Source organism: Hylobates moloch, unplaced genomic scaffold (genome assembly GCF_009828535.3).
Source record: "Hylobates moloch isolate HMO894 unplaced genomic scaffold, HMol_V3 SCAFFOLD_14, whole genome shotgun sequence".
NCBI lineage: Eukaryota > Metazoa > Chordata > Mammalia > Primates > Hylobatidae > Hylobates > Hylobates moloch.
The window spans coordinates 79,900,336-79,928,263 of record NW_026652289.1 but is presented as its reverse complement, the minus strand read 5'-3'; the positions used below and the strand labels follow the sequence as shown (position 1 = coordinate 79,928,263).

Genomic DNA, 27,928 nt, shown 5'->3' with positions numbered 1-27,928 from the left:
CACCTGCCTCAGCCTCCCAAAGTGCTGGGATTACAGGCATGGGCCACTGAGCCCAACCAGAAACAAGTCTTTTGTGTAGTTCCCTACAAGTTCAACTTAGATTTTTATTTTTCATTTATTATAATTGAAAAATTATGGGCAATCCTTGATACTTATTTAGTAATCTGAAGACTAACCTCCAAGAACCTGCAAATCTTTTATTAATATATATAAAAGCTAAAACAAGGCTGGCAGCGGTGGCTCACACCTGTAATCCCAGCACTTTGGGAAGCTGAGGCGGGTGGATCACAAGGTCAGGAGTTCAGGACCAGCCTGGCTAACGTGGTGAAACCCCATCTCTACTAAAAATACAAAAATTAGCTGGGCGTGGTGACGTGCCCCTGTAATCCCAGATACTCAGGAGGCTGAGGCAGAGAATTGCTTGAACCCGGGAGGCGGAGGTTGCAGTGAGTGGAGATCGGGCCACTGCACTCCAGCCTGGGCGACAGAGCAAGACTCCGTCTCAAAAAAACAAAACAAAACAAAACACACACACACAAAAAAAACAAAGAACTAAAACAAAGGTCAATCTGGGAGTATACAGGCCCATGAACCCACCAGAATGAAACTAGTTTTGTCTGTAAAAATACAATTGTTCAGTGGATTTAACTTGAAGGGCGTTTCTGGGTTTGCAATCCAAATTGTGCAGTCATCATGCTAACACTGCTGAGATATGTCTGAGCACCTTTCAATTGTTCTGTGTCTAAACTCCCCCATTTACCACCTTTCCTGACTATGTCATTGGTGAAGGCACACCCAAGTTTGCCTAAGACTGGGAGTTGTCCTAAAGATTACTCAAAATGACATTTATTTTAAACCGGATTATTTTCTCTAATAGGAACTATGTGCCAATAATGTCACTAGTTTTATCCTTTGATGGTCTTCATAAGTAAAGCTACCCTTAGGACAAAATACAATCAGGTTATAATCAAAAGCCAGAGATACCCTGTAAGTCAAAATGATAGATCAAATAAAAAATAGAAACAAACTATATACCTATTAAAAATAGGTAGATGTAATCATAAAAATGAACTGAAAATATTTCCTTGTAACAGTAATGATATGGTAGTTTTACAAATAAGCACTTGCTCAATATATTTAACTTATCTTGGGTAAATAGTAAGAATGAAGATTTTAGTTTCCTGCCATGCACCTGGGAGAATGGAGATAGAGTGAAATGATTGTGGGTGGTACTCACTTGCAAAACTGCCTCTGTCAAGTTTTTCTGAAGAGCTTTATTATTTTCCTTAGTTTGCCAATAGCAATAGTCTTTGAGACTATTTTGAACAAAATTTCCTTTGAGAATCACTTCATTTACCACCATTGGCAGATAATTTGAAGCAAATAAAGGCTAGCTGGTATATGGTAGCTAAAACACAGGGTAGAAGGTTTTAGTCTTTATTAAATCTAGAATCAGTAATATAATTAAATAACACACCAACAGCAGAAATTGTTGCCCAATTCTTTAGATAAAGAAGTGGGCATGACCAAGCGCATATACATCAGAATTAAGACTATTATGCTACTGGCTGTATTATCTAGACATACCACAAAAGTTGTTTCAGGAAAACAAACACCTGAAATGACTAGTCTTAACATGTAAGGCATTTCTAGCTTTCTTAACTCCCAGTTTTTAAAAAAACCAAAGCGTCATCATCATCAAAAGAAACGATTCCAACTCAGAATTAAACTAAGATAGTTAAAGATGGAACCGAATTTGGGGATGTAAACTAGTATAGCCACTACGGAGAAGAGTATGGAGAGTACTCAAGAAAAGTACAACTAGAACTACCATATGATCCAGCAACCCCACCACTGAGCATTTATACAAAGCAAAGGAAATTAGTAAAATTAGTGCATCAAAGAGACACCTGCACTGCATGTTTATTGCAGCACTATTCACAGTAGCCAAGATATGGACTCAACCTGGGTGTCCAAAAACAGATGAATGGATAAAGAAAATGTGGTATGTATATACAAAGGAATACTATTCAGCTATAAAAAAGAATAAAATCCTACCATTCACAGCAACGTGGATGGAACTGAAGGACATTATGTTAAGTGAAATAAGTCAGGAACAGAAAGCTAAACACCACATGTTCTCATTCATATGTGAGAGCCAGAAAAAAAAAGTTGATCTCATAGATGTAAAAATTAGAACAGATGATACCTGAGGGTGAGAAGGGCATGGGTATCGGCGGAGGGCAGGGGGATAGGAAGAGATTTGTTAAAGGATACAAAATTATAGCTAGATAAAAAAAGAGTAAGTCTAGTATTCTACACTATTGAAGGATGACTACGGTTAATAATAATATATTAGCCTCAAATAGCTGGGAGGAGGATATTGAATGTTTCTAATACAAAGTAATGATAAATGATTGAGACAATGGATATACTACTTACACTGATCTGATCACTATACTTTAATAGGTATTGAAAAAAAGATGGAACCAAAGACAATTACTCTAACATTCACATTTATTAGATTCTGCCTCTCTATATGGGTAGGCTCTCATCTTGGTGGGAAAACAAGTTGAACTAAGTCAAAATCTGAAAAGCCCATCGTCTTTACATAATATATTCTAAATTTATAGCAATGAACTAGATAGACGTAGAAAAACTAACATGAGATTAATGAGGCTTAAATAAATGAGTAGGCTGGGTGCAGTGGCTCACACCTGTAATCCCAGCACTTTAGGAGGCCGAGGCAGGTGGATCACGAGGTCAGGAGATTGAGACCATCCTGGCCAACATGGTGAAACCCCATCTCTAGTAAAATACAAAAAATTAACTGGGCATGGTGGTGCATGCCTGTAGTCCCAGCCACTTGGGAGGCTGAGGCAGGAGAATCGCTTGAACCCAGGAGGCAGAGGTTGCAGTGAGCCAAGATCGTGCCACTGCACTCCAGCCTGGTGACAGAGCAACATTCTGTCTCAAAAATAAATAAATAAATAAATAAATAAAAAATAGTAGGCAATGTTAGGCAAAGTAATTAAGCAATAAGATGGCAATGTAAACCAGTGCATACAAAAAGTTAATTCTTTATGTTTCTACACTACCTCATAAAGGACAAAAATCCTTATTTTAATTTTTAATAAAAATATAGTTTAAAAAAGATATATAGAGCCTACATATGCCAAAAAAAAAAAAATAGCTAAAGATCATTAAGCTAAAATGTGTACTTTAATCCACACCATCTGCTACATAGTGGCTTGTGTAGACAGTTAACCGTGAACAGAATAAGCTGTGATAGTAGCATGGAACCACGTACTCTACTTTATGTACAGTGTATAGTCCTTAGTGCATAAGTACATATTCCTTAGTATATTAATAGGGATTTGGCGAGAAACAGTTTGGGGCAGGGATTGTAAGTAGACTTGTCAAATCTATTTAATAGATAAGTAGACTGCTCTAAAGTGTAATTTCTCATACCCCTCAAAATGCTAATGACTGCCTAGCTAATCTCCAAAAGAAGAATATTCAGCATTCCTAAACACATCAGAAAAGATTATTCATTTTGTATCAAATACCTTGTATAATTAGTGTCCTATGATACACACTTTGGGAAACGTTGAACTAACTCCTATCAATATACTAAGGTTAAAAGATAACTCCCTGGCTGGGCACAGTGCTTCAAGTCTGTAATTCTAGCTACTCAGGAGGCTGAAGCTGGAGGATTACCTGAGGCCAGAAGCTTGAGGCCAGCCTGGGCAAGATAGCAAGACCCCATCTCTTAAAAAGAAATAAAATTAGCTGGGTGTGGTGGCGTGTGCCTGTCGTCTCAGCTACTCAGGAGGCTGAAGTGAGAGGATACTAGAGCCCAGAAGTTCAAGGCTGCAATGAGCTATGATCACTCACTCACTCATTCATTCACTCAGCACTATTTCCATTAAGTCAGTATTTTCAAAATTTGTCTGGTTAAAACAGTCATGGGGTATTTGTTAAACTACAAATTTCTGGGTCACATAACTAACCCTAATGACTCAATTTTATGGGAGGAGGCTGAGATTCTGTAGTTTTACCAAGTGCCTCAGATGGCTACTATAAAACTTCATTCATTCAACCATTCTTCTGTTTAAATATTTGAGTGACTACTAAGTCCCAGTCATTTTTCCATGTGCTAGGGATAGAAGGTAAATAAGAAAAAGTTCCTTTTGTCATGCAGATATGGGAACATCAATAAGAAAAGAAAATTAACAGCTGGGCACGGTGGCTCACGCCTGTAATCCCAGCACTTTGGGAGGCCAAGGTGGGTGGATCACCTGAGGTCGGAAGTTCAAGACCAGCCTGGCCAACATGGTGAAACCCGGTATCTACTAAAAATACAAAAATCAGCCAGGCATGGTGGTGGGCACCTGTAATCCCAGCTGCTTGGGAGGCTGAGGCTAGAGAATCGCTTGAACCTAGGAGGCAGAGGTTGCAGTGACCAGAGATTGCACCATTGCACTCCAACCTGGGTGACAAGAGTGAAACTCTGTCTCAAAAAAAAAAATTAAAAAAAAATAGAAAAGAGAATTAATAATCAAGATAATTTCAGCTTATGGTGTTATAAAGAAAATAAAGAAGGGTGATTAGAGAGGCTATTTTTTATTGGGTGGACTATCAGGACCTTTCTGAGGAGGTAACCCTTAAGGTGAGACTTGCATGAAAAGGAGCCAGACATATGAGGATCCTGAAAAGACTGATCAGGGCAGAGGCATAGCTGTGAAAAGACCCTAAGATGGGAATCAGCTTGGTATATTTAGGAAATATTAATGTAGCTAAAGCATAGTGAGTAACAAAGTGTTTTTTTTTTAAAAAGAGGGTAAATTAGGTAGGCACTACATCTTGTAGTGTAACACACTATAGTAAGGAGTGTGAATTTTACTCTGAAAATGACATAAAACAATTGAAAGGTTAGCATTTTTTTTTTTTTTTGAAACAGGGTCTTGCGCTGACATCAAGCTGGAGTGCAGTGGTGCAATCATGGCTCACTACAGCCTCAACCTCCCAGGCTCAAGTGATCTTCCTGCCTCAGCCTCCTAGTAGCTGGGATCACAGTCATGTGCCACTACACCCAGCTAATTTTTTTTATTTTTTTATGGAGACAGGATCTCCCTATGGTGCTCATGCTGGTCTCAGTCTCAAACTCCTGGGCTCAGGCAATTCTCCTGCCTCAGCCTCCGAGGATTACAGGTGTGAGCCACCATACCTGGCCAGCATAATTTTTTAAAAATGCAGGCTGCTGGTTTGAGAATGGATTGTAGGGGAGACCAAGAACAGAAATGGGGAAACGAATTAGAAGTTTACTGAAGAAACCACAGAAAGACATGATAATGGCTGTAGTGAAGCTGATGGAGGTAGGCAGGTTGATGATATCTTGCGGAAAGAGAGCTCATGGGCTAGTCTTCAAAGGTAATGTCCATATTACTTTCTTTCTTTCTTTTCTTTTTGAGACGGAGTCCTGCTCTGTTGCCTAGGCGGGCGCCATCTCGGCTCACTGCAACCTCTGCCTCCCAGGTTCAAGCGATTCTCCTGCCTCAGCCTCCCGAGTATCTGGGATTACAGGCACCCGCCACCATGCCCAGCTAATTTTTGTATTTTTAGTAGAGACAGGGTTTCAGCATGTTGGCCAGGCTAGTCTTGAACTCCTGACCTTGTGATCCACCTGCCTCGGCCTCCCAAAGTGCTGAGATTACAGGCATGAGCCACCGTGCCTGGCCCATGTTACTTTCAGATCTGTAGCTCTTTCATTCATGTATTCAGTAAATATTTTCTGAGAACCTTCTACATGTGAAACACTATTCTAATTACTAGAAATGTAGTAACAAAATCCCTGCCATCAAGGAGCTTAAATTTTAGTGAAGAAAAGACCAACCAGTAACCTATGTCAACAACAGTAAGCTATAAAACAAACAAAAAAGCTGAGTAAAAGAATACAGAGGACTAGTGGGAGAGTGGTTTGTGTGCACACTTACTCAGTCTGAAAGGCCTCTCACATAACATGATATCTGAGCAGAAAATTGAAGATATCTAACCATACAAATATCTGCAGGAAGAGCAGTTAGTGCTAAGCGAAGCAGGTATGTGTTGACATGTTTGACGAATGGCAGCAAGGAGACCGGATTATCAGACAGAATAAGCAAGTTGAAAGTGACGGAGTATGGAATAAGAGATGGATATAGATGTTGGAGGAGGAAACACAGATCATGTGCAGCCTTGTAGGATATAGTCAGGATTTTTGTTTTTACTGTGAGACAAGAAGCCATTGAAAGGTTTTGATTTGTTTTAACATGATCACAACAGCTATAGTCTGGAATAAGCAGATTGCAGGGGCCAAGCAAATAAACTGAGAAAAGTTAGAAGGCTTTTACAGTGGCCCAAGAAAAGATAATGGTAGTATGGATCAGATCAGAAGTACTGGAGGTAATGAGAAGCAGTCAGATGCTGGATATGTTGACTAGCCTAGGTATGTTTCAAAGGAGGGACTGACAAGATTGGCATGCTGATGATTGGCTACAGGGCGGGAGAGAAAGAAAAGAGTCAAAGATATTTCCACAGCAATTAGATGAACAGAGATGCCATTTACCATTTACTGAGTTGGAGACTGACAAAGAGCTATCAATCTAATTAAAGGCACAGTGCTTTTGATGGTTTTTTTTTTTTTCCCCAAGCCATCTTAGTAGGGAATCCTGTGTAGTGGAAAACCAGTGGGATGGGTTTTTAAATTAGGTGTGAGGTCTCCATGTACCCACCAAATGGTAGTAACAAAGAATTCATTTAAAGAGGTGGAAGCAATCCAGATGTCCACTGATGGATGAATAAATAAAATGTGCTCTCTCTCTCTCTCTCTCTCTCTCTCTATATATATATATATATATATATACACACACACACACACACACAATGGAATATTATTCAACCTTTAAAAAGGAAGGAAATTCAGACACGTTACAACATGGATGAATCTTGACAGCAATACACTAAATCAAATAAGCTAGTCATACAAAGGCAAATACCATATGATTCCACTTATATTAGTTATCTAAAGGAGTCAAATTAGTACAAACAGAAAACAGAATGGTGGTTAACAGGGGGTGGTAGGGAGTGGAAAATGGAGAGTTGTTCACTGGGTATAGAAGTTCAGTTTTGCAAAATGAAAAAGTTCTGGAGATCTGCACAACAATGAAAATACTCAACACTACTGAACTATACACTAAAAAATGATTAAGACGCTAAGTTTTATTGCTTTTTTTTTTTTTAAACGGTCTTGCTCTGACACCCAGGCTGGAGTGCGGTAGCATGATCTCAGTTCACTGCAACCGCCGCCTCCCAGGTTCAAGCAATTCTCCCGCCTCAGCCTCCCGAGTAGCTAGGATTACAGGCACGTGCCACCACGCTCAACTAATTTTTTTGTATTTTTAGTAGAGATGGGGTTTCACCATATTGTCCAGGCTGGCCTTAAACTCCTCATCTCAAGTGATCTGCCCACCTCAGCCTCCCAAAGTGTTGGGATTACAGGCATGAGCCACCATGCCTGGCCTTATGCTATTTTTTTAAGCCACAATTTAAAAGATTGTATTTGACTCCATAGGCTTTTGGCAAATACACTGTGGTCTTCATTAATAGCATTCATAAGTCTAAAAGGAGAGCTCCATTTTCCATTTTTTAAATTTCCCTGGCCAGGCACGGTGGCTCACGCCTGTAATCCCAGCACTTTGGGAGGGTGAGGTGGGTGGATTACTTGAGGTCAGGAGTTTGAGACCAGACTGGCCAGCATGGTGAAACCCCATCTCTACTAAAAATACAAAAAATTAGCTGGGTGTGGTGACAGGTGCCTGTAATCCCAGCTGCTTGGGAGGCTGAGGCAGGAGAATCGCTTGAACCTGGCAGGCGGAGGTTGCAGTGAGCATAAACTAGAAAAAAGATTCTATCTCTAAAAAAAAAATTTATATTCATAAATTATTGCAACTTAAACTAATCCACAAAATATTTTTTTTATTTAAAGTTCTGGGTTACATGTACAGAATCTGCAGTTTTGTTATACAGGTATACATGTGCCATGGTGGTTTGCTGCACCCATCAACCCGTCATCTACATTAGGTATTTCTCCTAATGTTATCCCTCCCCTACCCCCAGGCCCTGGTGTGTGATGTTCCCCTCCCTGTATCCATGTGTTCTCATTGTTCAACTCCCACTTATGAGTGAGAACATGTGGTGTTTGATTTTCTGATCTTGTGACAGTTTGCTGAGAATGATGTTTCCAGCTTCATCCATGTCCCTGCAAAGGACATGAACTCATCCTTTTTTAGCTGCATAGTATTCCATGATATATATGTGCCACATTTGCTTTATCCAGTCTATCACTGATGGACATTTGGGTTGGTTCCAAGTCTTTCCTATTGTGAATAGTGCCGCAATAAACATGTGCATGTGTCTTTATCGTAAAATGATTTATAATCCTTTGGGTACATGCCCAGTAATGGGATTGCTGGGTCAAATGGTATTTCTAGTTCTAGAGGGCATCCTTGTCTTGTCCTGGTTTTCAAAGGGAATGCTTCCAGTTTTTGCCCATTCAGTATGATACTGGCTATGGGTTTGACATGAATAGCTCTTATTATTTTGAGATTGTTCCATCAATACCTAGTTTATTGAGAGTTTTTACCATGAAAGGCTGTTGAATTTTGTTGAAGGCCTTTTCTGCATCTGTTGAGATAATCATGTGGTTTTTGTCTTTGGTTCTGTTTATATGTTGGATTACGTTTATTGATTTGCTATGTTGAACCAGCCTTGCATCCCAGGGATGAAGCCCACTTGTTCATGGTGGATAAGCTTTTTGACGTGCTGCTGGATTCGGTTTGCCAGTATTTTACTGAGGATTTTTGCATTGATGTTCAACAGGGATATTGGTCTAAAATTCTCTTGTTTTGTTGTGTCTCTGTTGGGCTTTGGTATCAGGATGATGCTGGCCTCATAAAATGAGTTAGGGAGGATTCCCTCTTTTTCTATTAATTGGAATAGTTTCAGAAGGAATATTATCAGCTCTTCTTTGTACCTCTGGTAGAATTTGGCTGTGAATCCGTCTGGTCCTGGACTTTTTTAGATTGGTAGGCTATTAATTATTGCCTCAATTTCAGAACCTGTTACTGGTCTATTCAGAGATTCAACTTCTTCCTGGTTTAGTCTTGGGAGGGTGTATGTATCCAGGAATTTATCCATTTCTTCTAGATTTTCTAGTTTATTTGCATAGAGGTGTTTATAGTATTCTCTGATGGTAGTTTGTATTTCTGTGGGATAGCTGGTGATATCCCCTTTATCATTTTTTATTGTGCCTATTTGATTCTTCTCTCTTTTCTTCTTTATTAGTCTTGCTAGCAGTCTATTTTGTTGATCTTTTAAAAAAAACCAGCTCCTGGATTCATTGATTTTTTGAAGGGATTTTGTCTATCTCCTTCATTTCTGTTCTGATCTTAGTTATTTCTTGCCTTCTGCTAGCTTTTGAATTTGTCTGCTCTTGTTTCGCTAGTTCTTTCAATTGTGATGTTAGGGTGTTGATTTTAGATCTCTCCTGCTTTCTCTTGTGGGCATTTAGTGCTACAAATTTCCCTCTACACACTGCTTTAAATGTGTCCAGAGATTCTGGTATGTTATGTCTTCGTTGTCACTGGTTTCAAAGAACATCTTTATTTCTGCCTTCATTTCGTTATTTACCCAGTAGTCATTCAGGAGCAGGTTGTTCATTTTCCATGTAGTTGCGTGGTTGAGTGAGTTCATTAATCCTGAGTTCTAATTTGATTGCACTGTGGTCTGAGAGAGAGTTTGTTGTGATTTCTGTTTCTTTTACATTTGCTGAGGAGTGCTTTACTTTCAATTACATGGTCAATTTTAGAATAAGTGCTATGTGGTGCTGAGAAGAATGTATATTCTGTTGATTTGGGGTGGAGAGTTCTGTAGATATCTATTAGGCTCACTTGGTGCAGAGCTGAGTTCAATTCCTGGATATCCTTGTTAATTTTCTGTCTCATTGATCTAATATTGACAGTGGGCTGTTAAAGTCTCCCATTGTTACTGTGTGGGAGTCTAAGTCTCTTTGTAGGTCTCCAAGAACTTGCTTTATGAATCTGGGTGCTCCTGTATTGGGTGCATATATATTTAGGATAGTTAGCTCTTCTTGTTGAATTGATTCCTTTACCATTATGTAAATGTCTCTTTTGATCTTTGTTGGTTTAAAGTCTGTTTCATCACAGACCAGGATTGCAAGCCCTGATTTATTTATTTATTTATTTTTGCTTTCCATTTCCTTGGTAGATCTTCCTCCATCCCTTTATTTGAGCCTATGTGTGTCTTTGCATGTGAGATGGGTCTCCTGAATACAGCACACTGATAGGTCTTGACTCTTTATCCAATTTGCCAGTCTGTGTCTTTTAATTGGGGCACTTAGCCTATTTACATTTAAGGTTAATAATTGTTATGTGTGAATTTGATCCTGTCATTATGATGCTAGCTCATTATTTCATCTGTTAATTGATGTAGTTTCTTCATAGCATCAACGGCCTTTACAATTTGGTATGTTGTTGCAGTGTTGTTCCTATCCATGTTTAGTGCTTCCTTCAGGAGCCCTTCTAAGACAGACTTGGTGGTGACAAAATCTCTCAGCATTTGCTTGTCTGTAAAGGATTTTATTTCTCCTTCACTTATGAAGCTTAGTTTGGCTGGATATGAAATTCTGGGTTGAAAATTCTTTTCTTTCAGAATGTTGAATGTTGGCCCCCACTCTCTTCTGGCTTGCAGGGTTTCTGCTGAGAGATGCGCTGTTAGTCTGATGGGCTTCCCTTTGTGGGTAACCTGACCTTTCTCTCTGGCAGCCCTTAACATTTTTCCCTTCATTTCAACCTTGGTGAATCTGACAATTAAGTGTCTTGGGGTTACTCTTTTTGAGGAGTATCTTTGTGGTGTTCTCTGTATTTCCTGAATTTGAATGTTGGCCTGCCTTGCTAGGTTGGGGAAGTTATCCTGAATAATATCCTGAAGAGTGTTTTCTAACTTGGTTTGATTCTCCCCGTCACTTTCAGGTACACCAATCAAACGTAGATTTGGACTTTTCACATAGTACCATATTTCTTGGAGGCTCTGTTTGTTTCTTTTCACTCTTTTTTCTCTAATCTTGTCTTCTCACTTTATTTCATTAATTTGATCTTCAATCACTGATATCCTTTCTTCCGCTTGATGGAATCGGCTATTGAAGCTTGTGTATCCTTCATGAAGTTCTTGTACTGTGGTTTTCAGAACCATCGTGTCATTTAAGCTCTTCTCTACACTGGCTATTCTAGTTAACCATTTGTCCTACCTTTTTTCAAAGATTTTAGCTGCCTTGCAATGGGTGAGAACATGCTTCTTTAGCTTGGAGAAGTTTTGTTATTACCGACCTTCTGAAGCCTACTTCTGTCAACCTGTCAAACTCATTCTCCATGCAGTTTTGTTCCCTTGCTGGTGAGGAGTTGTGTTCCTTTGGAGAAGAAAAGGCATTCTGGTTTTTGGAATATTTTAGCCTTTATGCTCTGGTTTCTCCCCATCTTTGTGGTTTTATCTACCTTTAGTCTTTGATGTTGGTGACCTACAGATGGGGTTTTGGTGTGGATGTCCTTTTTGTTGATGTTGATGCTATTCCTTTCTGTTTGTTAGTTTTCCTTCTAACAGACAGGCCCGTCAGCTGCAGGTCTGTTGGAGTTTACTGGAGGTCCACTCTAGAGCCTGTTTGCCTGGGTATCACCAGCGGAGGCTGCAGAACAGCAAATATTGCTGCCTGATCCTTCATCTGGAAGCTTCATCTCAGAGGGGAACCTGCCTGTATGAGGTGTCTGTCGGCCCCTACTGGGAGGTGTCTCCCAGTCAGGCTACACAGGGGTCAGGGAACCACTTAAGGAGGCAGTCTGTCCGTACTTAGAGCTCAAACGTCATGCTGAGAGAACCACTGCTCTCTTCAGAGCTGTCCAGGAGGGACGTTTAAGTCTGGAGAAGCTGTCTGCTGCCTTTTGTTCAGATATGCCCTGCCCCCAGAGGCGGAATCTAGAGAAGCAGTAGGCCTCGCTGAGCTGTGGTGTGCTCTGTCCAGTTCGAGGTTCCCTGCCACTTTGTTTACACTGTGAGCACAGAACTGTCTACTCAAGCCTCACCAATGGCAGACGCCCCTTGCTCCGCCAAGCTCCTGTGTCCCAGGTCGATCTCAGACTGCTGTGCTAGCAGCAAGCAAGGCTCCGTGGGTGTGGGACCCGCTGAGCTAGGCACGGGAGGGGATCTCCTGGTCTGACGGTTGTGAAGACTGGGGGAAAAGCACAGTATTTGGGCAGGAGTGTACCACTCCTCCAAGCACAGTCACTCATGGCTTTCCTTGGCTAGGAAAGGGAAATCCCCCAACCCCTTGTGCTTCCTGGGTGAAGCGACACCTCACCCTGCTTCGGCTCGCCCTCCGTGGGCTGCACCCACTGTCCAACCAGTCCCAATGAGATGAACTAGGTACCTCAGTTGGAAATGCAGAAATCCGCCGTCTTCTGTGTTGATCTTGCTGGGAGCTGTAGACTGGAGCTGTTCCTATTCAGCGATCTTGGAAGCAACTCCTTAAGATACGTGTTTTTTAAAAAATCTTAATTGAGTTTTGATATGGCTTTAAGGATACAGCAATTAGGTAAAACATGGAAATTAGTAAAATGTAGTAAAAGTAATTCTATCCATTGCTGTCAAGACTGATAGGTTTTTATTTTGTTTAATTAATTAATTTATTTTTGAGACAATGTCTCACTCTGTTGCCCAGGCTGGAGTGCAGTGGCGCAATCTCAGATCACTGCAACCTCCACCTCCCGGGTTCAAGCAATTCTCCTGCCTCACCCTCCCGAGTAGCTGAGATTACAGGTGCCCACTGCCACATCGAGCTAATTTTTGTATTTTTAGTAGAGACGGGGTTTCACCATGTTGGCTAGGCTGGTCTCGAAATCCTGACCTCAGATGATCTGTCTGCCTCGGCCTCCCAAAGTGCTGCGATTACAGGAATGAGCCACCGCACCTGGCCTATTTTATTTTTTTGAGACAAAGTCTCGCTCTGGGGCCCAGGCAGGAGTACAATGGCACAATCTCAGTTCACTGCAGCCTAAACCTCCTGGGCCCAAGTAATCCTCTGGCCTAAGCCTTCCCAGTAGCTGGGACTACAGGCATGTGCCGTCACACCTTGCTAATTAAAAAAAATGTTTTTTTTGTAGATACAAGGTCTCCCTATGTTGCCCAGGCTGGCCACAAACTCCTGTTCTCAAGTGATCTTCCTGCCTCAGCCTCCAAAGTGTTGGGATTAGAGGTGTGAACCACCATGCCCAGCCAGGGCTGATAGGTAATTTTAAAAGTTCGTTGAAATAGAGAATCACACACACACAAAAATGGCTCATACATTAATATTGCAACGTAAAAGTATATAAACTTGCAAATATATATTAACTCACCATTTTGTGAAAGCGATACAACTATGCAGATTGAATTTATTCATTTTCTTTCTTGTGTAAATTACACACATAAGGCATAAGTCTGTGATTTCCAACTTTGGCTTAAAGATACTTATGAAGCAATATCTATACTCTTTTCAAAGCTCTGTCATTGCCCCACTCCCAACTCTTTTACAGGTCTCTTGTCCACTGCTAATTTAAATACTTCCCTCCACCCCCACCCTGAGACGGAGTCTTGCTCTGTCACCCAGGCTGGAGTGCAGTGGTGTGATCACGGCTCACTGCAACCTCCACCTCCCTGGTTCAAGCAATTATCCTGCCTCAGCCTCCTGAGCAGGTGGGATTAGAGGCACCCACCACCACGCCAGGCTAATTTTTGTATTCTTAGTAGAGACGGGGGTTTCGCCATGTTGGCCAGGCTGATCTTGAACTCTTGACCTCGTGATCCACCCACCTTGGCCTCCCAAAGTAATGGGATTACAGTTGTGAGCCACCGCACCCGGCCCTAAATACCTTTTTTTTTTTTTTTTTAAAGAGACAGGGTCTTGTTCTGTTGCTCATGATTGAGTTCAATGACATAATCTTAGGTTACCATAATCTTTAACTCCTGGGCTCAATCAATCCTCCCACCTCAGTCTTCTGAGTAGCTAGGATTACTGGTGTGCACCACTATACCTGGCTAATTTATTTGGTAGAGACAAAAATATATCACCCAGGCTGGTCTCTAACTTGTGGCCTCAAGAGATCCTTTTGCTTCCCCTCCCAAAGTGCTAGGATTACAGGCATGAGCCACCACACCCAGCCTTAAATAAGTGTTTAATGACCTGCTAAATAATCCACGTTAGCTTTTATAGACGCAACTCTACCTTCCCTATTCATATTACTCTTTCCCTATTCATATTACATCAATTTGTGTAATATTTGGTTAAATTATGGATTTATAATAAATACAAGTGGCATGAATAATTTTGGGACCAATAAAAGTCTCCTAGTAGACACAACAACAATAAAAAGAATTATCAACAGTTAGCACTTATTAGGGTACGTATGTGATAGACACCTAAACGTTTTACCTGTATTATCTCATTTACAGCAATCTTATCCTATGCTGTAAGTACTATCATGATTGTTCCATTTTACAGGAAAGGCAAAGGGAACCTCCAGGATGATGCTGAAGACAGAGCCCACTATGACAGCTGTGCAACTATCCCAGAGAGCAGACATGAGGCAGAGAGAAAAGATAACACAGGATTGGGAAGCAGGTAAAGCTCAGGTGAGATACTAGCTCTACCACATGTTATTAGTGTAACCTTGGGAAAATGAGTCAATACTTCTTAGCCTTAATTTATCATCTATGCAATAGGAATAATACTATATCACAGAAAATTGAGATAAGCCACAGAATGATCCTCAATAGACATAATAACAATTATATGCTACAAAGAGTCATGGTGACAAATTAGAATTCAGGTAGCTGGGCATATTTCTTGGAATTCTAAACATTTTGTAGTGCAGTAGTACTGCGGAAAATATCAAAGTAATGTGGTTGAATTCTTAGCACTAATATACACATTGATTTATAACGATACAGTCATGTGATAATAGTTTGAGTCACTATTCTTGTATCAAAAAATTTGATACATTTATAGTGTGGACCAAATACACATTAACATACAGTTTGGAGGCTGGGTGTGGTGGCTCACGCCTGTAATCCTAGCACTTTGAGAGGCCAAGGTAGGCGGATCACCTGAGGTCAGGAGTTCAAGACTAGCCTGACCAACATAGAGAAACCCTATCTGTACTAAAAATACAAAAAATTAGCCAGGCATGGTGGCGCATGCCTGTAATCCCAGCTACTCGGGAGGCTGAGGCAGGAGAATCGCTTGAACCCGGGAGTCGGAGGCTGTAGTGAGTCAAGATCGCGCCATTGTACTCCAGCCTGGATGACAAGAGCAAAACTCTGTCTCAAAAACAAACAAACAAACACAGTTTGGAATGTTGTGATACAATTAATTATAATAGTAATTGTTAAGGACTGTCTGTACTACATTTCCCAGTACAATTTTATTAATGACTCCAATTCAAATAAACAATGATAATTTAATTCCATAAGTTTTAAACATGCCTAAAGCTGTGTTGGATGCTGTGGGGAACAAGAGTGAGCATAAGATATTTCCTGACATTAAGCAGCTCATAATCTAGTTGAAAAGTCAACTTCAACTTAAGAAACTAAGAAAGAATGATGGTAATAATAGTATCTTACACATAGTAACATTTTACAGTTTTTAAAATATTTTCATATATTTCTTTTGGTTCTCATGATAACTCTGTGATACAGACAGGAAATATTTTTTTTTTTTTTTTTTTGAGACAGAGTCTCGCTCTGCCGCCCAGGCTGGAGTGCAGTGGCGCAATCTCGGCTCACTGCAAGCTCCGCCTCCCGGGTTCACGCCATTCTCCTGCCTCAGCCTCTCTGAGTAGCTGGGACTACAGGCGCCCGCCACCACGCTCGGCTAATTTTTTGTATTTTTAGTAGAGACGGGGTTTCACCGTGGTCTCGATATCCTGACCTTGTGATCCGCCTGCCTCGGCCTCCCAAAGTGCTGGGATTACAAGCGTGAGCCACCGCGCCCGGCCAGACAGGAAATATTAAAAAGCTAAAGCAAGATTAGGCTCAATGGTTCATCCAAGGCAAACTGAGTGTAAATTTCAAAGAAAGACTCGCTTGAACTTGGATTCTGATTTGTCTACTATATTATACTGGTTGTTCCTAAAATTTAGGTACAAGAATGAATAATGGCAATATACGTAACTTTTAATTATCCAGGGAAGATAATTATCTAAGGCACAAGATCACAACAAGGCATGTATAAAATAATTACAGTCAAAGTAGGTATCCGGTGCATGGAACTACACAGTGACCACAGATTGCCACATCGATGCGTTGCTAATGCAGCAGAGTTCACAAATATTGCCGACCCAGGTAAGACTCCCCCTATCCCTTTTTGCCAAGAGCATGGCAGAACACAGAGAAGGTAAAGGAAAGCTCATGTGGTTATGGAATCCAACACAGTCAGGACTGAAGGTAGAGAAATTAAGAAGAGATAAAGAACATCCACACAGAAAAGTAGATATGCTTCTACTTTGATATTTGAAAAAAAATTTTAGTAACCAAACTATTTTACTTGTGTTATTTGTATACTTCTGATTACTCCATAAGAATCAAATTTTTGAAAATTTAACTACAAATGTTTAAGTTCATTTTCTACTAAACATCTTGATAAGTTTTAACTGTGATTCTACCTTCTCCCCTCATCCTGCCATTAACCCAGCTAACTGAAAGTTGGAAGCACTTTGCCAAATACCATTTTTAAAAATGTTTGTGCTAGAATATCTTTAAAATCTCTTCAAACGTTGCTAATCTCTTTTTTAACAGGCTTAGTCAGAGCCTAAGCTTGGCAACAGTATCTAACAAGATTAGTTGCTTTATTGTATCTATTTTTAATTTATACTCTATTTATGGCAAGCATGCTGGTATTTCATTTAGTGACAACGTTCCTTTTTAAAAGGAAACCATAAAAGCAGTGACTCAATTTAAGAAAAAAATTAAATAAACACAAAGATGATCTATAAAAATGGAAAGATTACAAAGGTAGTCTCTAAAAGACTGAATTTAGGGAAAATTTCCTACTATCATCACATAAAAACTGCACAGCAACCGTGTGAGGAAGAATTATTCCTATATTCATAAAGAAACTAACTCAGAGAAAGCCGAAATTATTTGCCCAAGGTGGTGTAGCCAATAAAGCCAAGGGAACCACGGCAAAGCCCGGCCTCAGCTGTGGTCCTGGATCATCTCACTAGCAAGAAGTAGTGTGAGGGTCCAAAGGAGATGCGAAACATTGATCAAGGCAGTGTGAACTTGAAGGAGGATTTTTGAAAACCTTAAAAATCATGGAGGGCTCAAAATCACAGAGAAGGAATAAATACAGCACATGTCTGGGAAGATTTGCTTGGGAGGATTGGGTCATATTAGGAAAATCTTGGAAGGCAAATAGGGGAGTCTAAAGGAGATGGAAAACAACTGAAATTCTCTATGTAGAGGTCTAAAAATGAAAGTATTTTAGGCAAGGAAACATGAGTACAAAATGCAAAAAGAAATAAATGCTAGATATATTAAGAGACAGGCAGGCAGACTCATCAATAGATCGCTGCAGTCTGTCCATGTGCAAACATCTCTAAGGCTGTCTAGGATAGCAGTAATAGTTATTATTATTAATTCAACCAAGACTCCAAATGCCTACTATATGTCAGGTACATGCTAGGCACTATGGATATCAAAAACAGGGACCATTTGCTCTCAAGAAGTTCAGAGGGGAAAAATACACAATTATGAAACAATAAAATTATTACAGTGTAAGTACAAATACCGTGGGACTCAAGAAGGAAAGAACAAAAATCAGGTGCAGCGGCTCGCACCTGTAATCCCAGCACTTTGGGAGGCTGAGGCGGGTGGATCACAAGGTCAGGAGTTCGAGACCAGCCTAAAAATACAAAAAATTAGCCAGGCATGGTGGTGGGTATCTGCAATCCCAGCTACTCGGGAGGCAGAGGCAGGAGAACTGCTTCAACCTGGGAGGCGGAGGTTGCAGTGAGCTGAGATGGCGCCTCTGCACTCCAGCCTACGTGACAGAGTGAGACTCTGTCTCAACATAAATAAATAAAATAAAAATAAAGCAATGGTCAGGGATGTTGTCAAGGGGATAACCGAGCTAAATCTTGAAGGATAATTAGTTCATGAAAAAGTAGAAAAATGGGTAGGGGGAAATGGAGGAGAGACATTCCAGAGATAAAATAGCAGGATTTAATATACCTAACATAAAAAAAAGAAAAGAATCCTGTCATTCACAGAGAAAGTGGGTACACAGAAGCAGTGAGCACATGTACTTCCAACCTGATTCTTCCCCCTTCCTCCCTCAGTCTCAATATTTAGTCACCAAATCCAGTTAACTGTGGCTTCAGTATGCTTCCACACCAATCTATTCCATTGCACTGCCATCATTTAGATTCTCATCCTTTTCAGCTTAGACCATTAAAACAGTTCAACTGCCACCAATTCTCCCATCTTCAAACAATCCTACATTTTCCTCCATACTAATAATCCTAAAATTCTGCCTTTATCAGTTTGCATCATTGCTTAAACAAAAAAATAAATACTTTGAAAGCTTTCCAAGTGACACTGCCAGGAGACCCCAACCATTTCGTGAAGATCATTTTCACTTGTTTATCTGTAATCCACATCACGTGTGGGGTACTAATCTGAGTCCCTCAGAGCAAAGGGGAAGGGCTGCCTTTGTAAGCTCTACCTTTGTTCCTACTTTGAAATCTCAGGCTGGGGGATGATGGTGGTAGCGGAGGCTACTGGTGTAGACATTTATAAATGAAGAAGATTATGGGCTAGCCAGGTGTGGTGGCTCACACCTGCAATCCTGACACTTTGGGAGGCCGAGGCGGGTGGATCACTTGAGGTCAGGAGTTTGAGACCAGCCTGTCCAACATGGTGAAACCCCATTTCTACCAAAAATACAAAAATTAGCCAGGTGTGGTGGCGGGAGCCTGTAATCCCAGCTACTCGGGAGGCTGAGGTAGGAGAATTGCTTGAACTCAGGAGGCGGAGGTTGCAGTAAGCTGAGATTGTGCCACTGCACTCCAGCCTGGGTGACACAGTGGCTCATGCCTATAATCTCAGCACTTCCGGAGGTGGAGGTGGGATGATTGCTTGGGCCTAGGAGTTCAAGACCAGCCTGGGCAACATAGGGAGATTTGTCTCTACAAAAAAATTAAAAATTAGCCTGGCATGGTATGGATGTCTATAGTCCCAGCTACTTGGGAAGCTGAGGTGGGAGGACTGCTTGAGCCCAGGAGGCTGAGGCTGCAATGAGCCATAATCATGACACTGCACTTCAGCCTGGGTGACAGAGGGGAGAAGGGAGACCCTGTCTCAAAAAAAAAAAAAAAAAAAAAAATTATGTCATTCTTTGGTTTTGTGGATGATCCAAATTATTTTTCATGCACTGTGGAAACATATTTCACATTTTCATTTTAAAGATGGTTTTGGAAAAATAAACATGAGCGTAAGAGACTATCTTCTTAACAAGAAGGGGAGAAAATTGGCCTAAACAACAGATTAGGAACTAAGGAGTTAAAAGGGGAATTAGGGGAACTAAGAGACTACTGTGAACATTTCCAATATTTTAAGAGCCTATATTGATTTCATGTTACAGTCAAAGGTTAACTGCTTAATGTAGGCTGAATATAACATTTCCTAAAGTTTTAAACCCAGGCATTAAACTAGAAACTATTATTATATATACTGTATTCTGGAATTTTTTAAAAACATTGTTTTTAGTGTGTATACTTTGAATAGTAAATGTGTCATGATCTTCAATAATTTAGAAAATATAAATGGAATCATATAATATATAAATGGAATCATATAATATATAAACTTTTGAGACTGCCTTTTTTTCATTGAGCCTAATGCGTTGGAGATTCATGCAAGCTGCTGTGTATTATCAACACTAGTTCCTTTTTAAAAAAATACGTTTTGAAACATAAACTACAGATCTGCCATGGTTTGAATACATCCTCCCAAAAAGCATCTGTTGGAAACTTAATCCCCAACGCAACATCACTGGGAGGTGGGGGACTAATTAGAGGTAATTAGGCCATTAGGTAATTAGGCCACCCTCATCAATGGATTAATGTCATTATCAAGAGTGTTTGTAACAAAATAGGGAGTTTGGTCCCCTTCTCTCTCACTCCCTCTTACCCTCTCTGCCCTTCTGCCATGGGAAGATGCGGCAAGAAGGCCCTCAGCAGGTGCTGGCACCTTGGTCTTGGACTTTCCAGCCTCCAGAACCACGAGTCAATAAATTTCAATTCATTATAAATTACCCAGTCTGTGGTATTGTTATAGCAGCATGAAACATACTAAGACAACACCATATAATTCACTCAAAGTGTTCAATGTTTCTTAATATAGTCACACTGTTGTGTAGCTGTCACCACAATCTAATTTTACATTTTTGTCTCCCCACTAAAAGAAACCCTCTACCCAAGGCTGGGCGCGGTGGCTCACGCCTGTAATCCCAGCACTTTGGGAGGCCGAGGCGGGCGGATCACAAGGTCAGGAGATCGAGACCATCCTGGCTAACATGGTGAAACCCCGTCTCTACTAAAAATACAAAAAATTAGCCAGGCGAGGTGGTGGGCGCCTGTAGTCCCAGCTACTCGGGAGGCTGAGGCAGGAGAATGGCGTGAACCCCAGGGGGCGGAGCCTGCAGTGAGCCGAGATCCTGCCACTGCACTCCAGCCTGGGCGACAGCGAGACTCCGTCTCAAACCCTCTACCCATCAGCAGGCTAATCCCCATCTCACTCTCCCCCACCCTATCCAGACCAAACGACCATTAATCTAACTTCTGTGTCTATAAATTTACCTATCCTGGACATTTCCTACGAATGGAATCATACAGTATGTGTTTGGGTTTTTTTTGCAACTAGATTCCTTAACTTGCATTTTCAAGCTTCATACATGTTATAGCAGGAATCAGTACTTTGTTTTTATTGCCAAATAATATTCCATTATATGGCTATATCACATTTTATCCATTCAATTGTCAGCTGGAGGACATTTGGGCTGTTACTTCTTTATTAGCTATTATGTATAATGCTGATATGAACATTCCTGTACAAGTTTTTGTGTGGAAATACACTTAATTACTGGGACATATGGTAATTCTGTTTAACTTTTTAAGAAACTGTCAAATTATTTTCCAAAGTAGTTGTACTATTTTACATTGTCACTAATAGTGGATGAGAGTTTCAATACTTCACATCCTTTCCAACACTTGTTATCTGTCTTTTTGATTATAGCCATCCCAGTGAGTGTGAAAAAGCTGTATCTCATTTTGGTTTTGATGTGCATTTCTTTAATGACTAAAGATGTTGAGCATCTTTTCATGTGCATATTGGTGCTTTTTCCTCTCCTCACCTTAATTGGAAAGCTGTTACTTCCTTTTGTTCCCACAGTTTTGAGGTTCTGCCCTGACTTACTTATCACATTGTAAATATTATTGTTCTCTGAACTATGCATCCTTTGGTTAAAAACCTTACTTAGCATTTACATAATACATTCCCAAAGAGTCTGTCATTTCTCATTATTTCTATCCCTTTCATCATGTGATCTCTGTTCTAGGTCACTTGTTATTTGGCTAAAACCCCTTCTTGAATTTTCTCAGAGGAGTTAAGTGGGTATTATATTCCTGAAATTTTTGTATAGTTGTAACATGTTTCCCCCTCACAGGGGAGAAGTATCTTCAAGGGAAATAGGGATTTGGGATTGTGAAATCCCAAATCTGTAAATACTCTTCTACCATCTCCTAGTTTCCAGTGTTGTGAATTAGAATTCTGATTCCAGTCTGATACTTGATAGGTGCAACCTGTTCTATCTGGAAGCCTCCAAGGTGAATCCTTGGAGCTCAAAAATTTTACAAGGATATCCCTAGGTATGTGTTTTTCATCACTGATCTCCCCCAGAACTTCATTCTGCACACTGAAGTCTTTAGCTCAGGAAATGATTTTATGTTGTTTAATTATTCCTTCTCCATTTGTTCCTTTTTCTTCTTCTGGAATTTGTATTAGCCATGTTAGGTGTCCTGAACTGATCCAATAGGTCTCTTTTTGAAAAGTTTTTTTTTGTATTTTTTTTGGCTCCATGCTTTAAAATATTTCTTTTACTTGATCTTCCAGGTCAATAATTGTTCATACTCATTCATTCCTTTATTCAATAATTATGTATCGGGTGCCTACTATGCGTAAGACAGTGTTCTAGGTATTAGAGTTGACAACAGATTAGCAGTGAATACAAGACAAAAAAAGTTCCTGTTCTCCTGGTGCTTACACTCTAGTAGAGATAGTTTTAAAAAAAATAAATGTGTAAGGATAAATGGAGTCAGGTGATAATAAGGTGGAAAATCACATTTTTTGTTCCATAAAGTCTTAAATGTGCCCATTATTATTTTCATGGTCAAGTTTCTCTCTCCTCCAGCATTTCTTTTTCTTTTTTTTTAAGATGGAGTCTCGCTCTGTCGCCCAGGCTGAAGGGAGTGGCGCGATCTCGGCTCACTGCAACCTCTGCCTCCTGGGTTCAAGTGATTCTCCTGCTTCAGCCTCCCAAGTAACTGGGACTACAGGCGACCACCATTGCGCCCGGCTAATTTTTTGTGTTTTTTTAGTAGAGACGGGGTTTCACCATGTTAGCCAGGATGGTCTCGATCTCCTGACCGCGTGATCCGCCCACCTCGGCCTCCCAAAGTGCTGGGATTACAGGCGTGAGCCACCGTGCCCGGCCTCCTCCGGCATTTCTATTTAGCTAACTCGATATATTGTTTATTCTAAGTGGTTTTTCTCTTTCAGGTTGCCTGGCTTCCCCAGATGGGTTGTTTATCTTTGTCACCTCATGGGGGATTAGATTTAGTTGTTGGAGGACCACAAGTGGTAGCAGCCTCAAGAAAATGGAAAGGCAAAGCAGTCTTTCCATTTCCAGTGGGTAGGCAGTGCTGCAGCAGGCAAGCCACCAGCTCTTGTGGAGGCCCAGGAGGAAGCCTCCCTGCTCTCAGGTCTCCTTACATATGCCAGTCACAGGGATGGGAAGATCTCAGACCCCTGGCTCTTTCCTTTTCTCCTTCCCTCCAGGAATCCATGGATATCTACCAGACCAAGTTATTTCCTGGATTTGCCATTCTTATCCTCATCCTGAGATTTTCCAGGCTCTTGTCTAGAGGAAAACTCCTGTACCAACTCTCCCTGACAGAGTTCTCACAAAGCCCATGGCCTCACTTGCATCCAACTGTTCATCAGATCCAGGAGCCACTTCACTCAAGACTGACAGATACAGGCTGGAAGTAGGAACGGAGGGATAGTGAGATATTCAAGTAGCCACCTTCCCAGAACTTATTCTGAAAAGTCAGTCCTGTTTACAGACTAATCCTAAAAGCATTAAAATCTTGGCATATAAGTCAAAAATTTAAAGTGCCACTGTAAAGTCCAAACATCTGTGGACTGCATTGTTTTCAACTACTGCCTTAAGTATGAAGTTTTGAAGAAAAAATTTAAGAAATAAGGAAGATCTTAATGGAAGTCAAAATTAAAGGAAACTGATTAGATGGACTCTGAAAATAATTATGTCATATAAAAGCAGTCAGACAAAAAGAGTACATACTGTATGATTACATTTATATAAAATTCTAGGAAATTCAAAGTAATTTAGTGACAGAAAAACAGAACAGTGGTTGCCCAGGGACCAAGGAATTAGGTGAGTGGGGCATAAAGGGCACAAAGAAACTTCTGGGAGTGACGAAAATGTTCACTATCTTCATTACAATTATTTCATGGGCATATAAATGTCAAAATTCATCAATAAAATATACACCTTAAAGATGTACAGTTAACTTTATGTCAACTGCACCTCAATAAAGAAATACTGATGGGGAAAAACATTTGGAATTTATTTCCCAAAGGGATTGACATCCCTAAATATAAAGAATATCTAAAAAATAAAGAAGAATACCTACAGGTAACAGACATGAACAGGAAGTTCACTAAACTTTTCTGAATTTGAAATTTCCACAATAAAAAATAAAATATGTAATTTTCTTTTTTTTTTTTTGAGATGGAGTCTCCCTCTGTCCCCTAGGCCGGAGTGCAGTGGCGTAATCTCGGCTCACCGCAAGCTCCGCCTCCCGGGTTCATGCCATTCTCCTGCCTCAGCCTCCCGAGTAGCTGGGACTACAGGCGCATGCCGCCATGCTCGGCTAATTTTTTGTATTTTTAGTAGAGACGGGATTTCACCGTGTTAGCCAGGATGGTCTTGATCTCCTGACCTTGTGATCCACCCGCCTCAGCCTTCCAAAGTGCTGGGATTACAGACGTGAGCCACTGTGTCCGGCCGTAATTTTCAGAAAAATATTAAAATACTATGTCTCACCCTCAATACAGGTGAAGAGATAAAAACATAATTACAGTGTTACTGCAAGAATATTTGACTGCTGATAAATACCAATTATTTTTCTTTGTTTTTACATTTTTCTTTTATTTTTAAAATTGAAGATGAGGTCTCACTATGTTCTCAGGCTGGTCTCAAACTCCTGGTCTACAGCTTCCATCTCCCAAAGTGTTGGGATTATAGGCATGAGTCACCATGTCCAGCCATTAATACCAATTAATGATATAATCAAAGTTGGAGTAGAAGATTAGGCAAGTCATCTTGGAGGAAATAAGTATGAACTTGGTCTTGAAGTAATGAAACTGAATGTGGGTGTATGTAACTTTTTTTACTCTAGGCAGGAAATAGAAGAGAAGAAAGTTGAGATGAAGAAAAAAATATGAATGAAGGCAATGAAAGGGAAGATTGAGACAACTTTTAGGGCTTTTACTATAGGTTCACTATTTCTAATATAACCATCAGAATCTTTTGTCACAAAAAGTTACATGTTGATGGAAAGAATACAGGAAAATAAATGAGATCTAATTTACCATATGAGGCTTTAGAATTTATTAAAGTCATTTGTTATTTATGCACCGTATTTAATCTTTGCCATGTCTATATTCTACCTATATTAGTATTTTTCTCTAGAAAGAATTTAGTTTTTACTCAGCTTCATTTCCATGAAAATGAATTATAATTTTTCTTAATATATTAAAAATATCTTACATACCTTCAGTGATATTAAAATTCAATTATTTCACTTGCTCCATATGCCCATTTTTTTCCATCACTAACCCTTAGTCTTTAAGCATGCAGATCTAAATTTCCATTAGTTAGACTGGTACAAGTCTCCTGTGAATTGTTAAGTCTCTTATTTCTACCTCGCTGATAACTGCATCTTCCTAGAAATGTGAGGAGTTGAGAGCTACTAAGATTGTTGGATTAAAGGTTGGGCATGGTGGCTCATGCCTGTAATCCCAGCACTTTGGGAGACTGAGGTGGGTGGATCACTTGAGGTCAGGAGTTCAAGACCAGCCTGGCCAACATGGTGAAACCCTGTCTCTACTAAGAATATGAAAATTAGCCGGGCATGGTGGTGCATGTCTGTAATCCCAGCTGCTCTGGAGTCTGAGACAGGAGAATTGCTTGAACCTCGGAGGCGGAGACTGCAGTGATCCGAGACCACCCCACCGCACTTCAGCCTGAGCAAAGAAGCCAGACACTGTCCCCCCCGACCAAAAAAAAAAAAAAAAAAAAAAAAAACAAAACCAGATTGTTGGATTAAGTTCGGATTTCTCAATTTTTAGTGCCATTTGAAAGAATATTCTACATTTGTAAATACTCTATGCCAAATAAAAAAGCAATCCACAACAAAACGGTAGAAGAAGCAGTTAACTTTCAATTAATTTTGTTAAATCCATGAAGATAATAGAGCTTAAGAAGAACTAGTAACTACTGAAAAAACAGAGCAGCCTAGTTCAGAAAACACAAATAATTACATATATGTTTAAAGTAGAAACAGTGTGGTGCGGTGAAAAATAATGGCTTTAGAGTTACATAGCCCTTATTTTGAATTCTAAATCTGTCACTTAAATAATCTGCTTAATTTTTTGGCACCTCACTTTCCTCATTTTTAACACGGTGATAATGGTTACCTGTCCTGATTGTTGTGAGGATTAAATAAGCCACAAACCAGTGCCTGGTTTGAACACTGGCTCTGCTACTCACCATGCTCAACAATGGTAGTTGGTATTTTTATTGCAATGTTGATGACATTTTCTGGGTAAAATTGTTTCCTCTTTCAGCCTGGCCAAAGCAAGAAATTCTCGATTCTTTAAATTTACCAGCTTATAATCAATTTGTTAACCTATGCCGTATGTCTAAATTCAGCCCAAAATTTAAAAATCTTTTGAATATTTTATAATACACTAAAATTGCACTTAATATATTTTTATATTCCTAAACTAAATATTGCTTTGACTATAGAATTTAAAAATTAAGCAATATGCATATTTTATAGAAATTTTTATCTTTATAGAATTAAATCAGTTGAAATCTGATGTATCTCTTGTGGGGCAAAAGTAGCAGACAGTTCACAGAAGGTTGGTATACTAAGCTAGAAAAATTTTGGAAGTGAGAGATTCTAAAAAGCCGGTGATAACAGCACTCAAATAAGAAATTAAAGTGTCTGAGATTGTAATATGAGAAAGAAGGGTCACAATCTAAACAAAGTTTTAAGGTGTAAAAATCTGAAAGGAATCAAATTTGTATTCTTATATTAAGCTCTTAGATATAGTAAAAAGAATTGGGAAGATATTTCAGAGAAGTATTAGTCTTTCTGACAATGGCTGGATACTGCAGGTTGGGGAAGGAGGCAGGAAAACATGCCTTACAGAGCCAACTTAAAAAAAGGATAAAGTTTTGACCCTGAGATTTTAAAGTGTGCAGATCTAAATTTTCGTTAGGCTGGTAAAAGCCTCCTGTGAATTGTTAAAAGGACTAGAAAATAAAAGGTTTTTCAATAGTCACTATAGAAAAGATTTTTATTGACACAGAGAAGCTCTTTAGTTGTCTATTTCAATCTATTTTAATGTTAGTGAATAAAAAGAGATAATTTTTTTTTTTTTTTTTTTTTTTTGAGACAGGGTCTCACTTTCTCACTTTGTTGCCCAGGATAGAGTGCAGTGGCATGATTATGGATTACTGCAGCCTCCACCTCCTGGGTTCAAGCAATCCTCCCACCTCAGCCTTCCGAGTAGCTGGGACTACAGGCACACACCACCATGCCTAGCTAATGTGTGTGTGTGTGTGTGTGTGTGTGTGTGTGTGTGTGTGTGTCCAGGCTGGTGTTGAACTCCTGGGCTCAAGTGATCTGCCCACCTTGGCCACCCACAGTGCTGGCATTACAGGTATGAGCCACCGAGCCCAGCCAAATCACCTTTTTTAGAACATAAGCTTTCATGGGTAAAAATTATTTAGTTAATAGTCTAACATCCTGTGGATTCTCAATAAAATTTAAACCCCATTTAATAGAAATTTGTCTCATAGTTTGCTCTCCTACCATTTGTATTACTTGTGAGTTACTGTTTGGTGATGCTCTTCAATACCAGTACGGGTTCCTCTCTCTATTGTGCTATAGGTCCATTTCTAAAAATTTCCTTAGAACCTTATTTTAAAGGAGAGAAAAGCTAAACGGCAATCTGTGTCCAGTGAAGGCAAGTTTATCAATTCAAATCTGCCTAATCCGTAGGCAATATAAGATTTGAGGAACAGGGGAGAAAATCTCAAACAATTATTTCACCAAAATACTAACCATAATGTTTATTTTTATTTTTTAATACATATATTTTTAGGCTAGCCAAGTGAAGCAGTGGAAAT

At 39.9% G+C, this 27,928-nt stretch overlaps 1 protein-coding gene and 1 long non-coding RNA gene across 6 annotated transcripts in view; one reads left to right on the top strand and one right to left on the bottom strand.

Moving 5' to 3' along the window:
* The window catches only part of LOC131381199 (uncharacterized), a 37,122-nt gene extending 20,637 nt beyond the window's left edge, over positions 1 to 16,485 (top strand). The window contains exons 2-3 of the long non-coding RNA XR_009209763.1: positions 14,645 to 14,775; positions 16,330 to 16,485. This is a non-coding gene — a long non-coding RNA (uncharacterized LOC131381199). The remainder of the gene's footprint in view (positions 1 to 14,644; positions 14,776 to 16,329) is intronic.
* Positions 1 to 27,928, bottom strand: part of SLC12A6 (solute carrier family 12 member 6) — a 109,472-nt gene that overhangs the window by 53,340 nt on the left and 28,204 nt on the right. The window lies entirely within an intron of this gene.